We start from the raw sequence: 851 nt of genomic DNA, 5'->3' as shown, positions 1-851 counted from the left end.
AATTACTTCTCAAAGTAGTTGTAGCCTGTAGCCTCTTTCATTTTTTTAAGCATTACATTTCTAGCAAAACCTGAAATAATCATCTTGGTAAATAAGCAGACACAATAAGACGCTCACAGGTACCACTCACAAAACCTGAAATAATCCTTTAATTTGGCTGGGCGATCGTCCATGACACTGTGTGACTCAAATAGGTATACGGAAGTGGAAACGCCCCAACCCGAGCGTCCGACGCTCCCGATCGGACAGACTCCAGGCTCATCTCAACCACTCATTCTCTACGTTAATTCTTATCCACTCATTTCTCCGCCGCCACTGACGCCGTCTTCATGCTCTACCTCTTCTTCAGATTCGCATCTGCCCGCCACACCTCCGTCCTGCCATGCCCCCTTCCCCCACCGTGCCGCACCACATCACCGGCCGCGCCGTGCCCCATCCCCTGCCGCGCCCGACTCCACCTCGCTCGTCGTGGCCGGGGAGTCACCGGGCCACCACCAACCCGACGCCACCAGTAGAAGGTCGTCGCCGGCCGAGACATCGTCTCCTGCATCCAGCCAAAGACACCACAGTAGGAAGGGGAGTCCTGCAGCAGAGGTGTACACTAGGCCGTCGTTCTTGACATCAGCCAGACTCGAGCTTGCTGGCTACCGCAGTTTCCCACCAGGTAGGCCATGGCCGCCGGCGAAGCTGTGTTTAAGTGTTTTAGGCGTTTTCAGACATGTTGTAAGCCTATGTTTCAAGTGTTTCAGTTATTTCAGATGTATGTTTCAAGTGTTTTATACGGATGTTGCAAAAGTAGATCGAGATGTTGCATATGTTGCAATGGTTGTACACATATGTTGCAAGCGTAT

Source organism: Miscanthus floridulus, chromosome 14 (genome assembly GCF_019320115.1).
Source record: "Miscanthus floridulus cultivar M001 chromosome 14, ASM1932011v1, whole genome shotgun sequence".
Lineage (NCBI taxonomy): Eukaryota > Viridiplantae > Streptophyta > Magnoliopsida > Poales > Poaceae > Miscanthus > Miscanthus floridulus.
Note: the sequence above shows the minus strand (reverse complement) of the source record.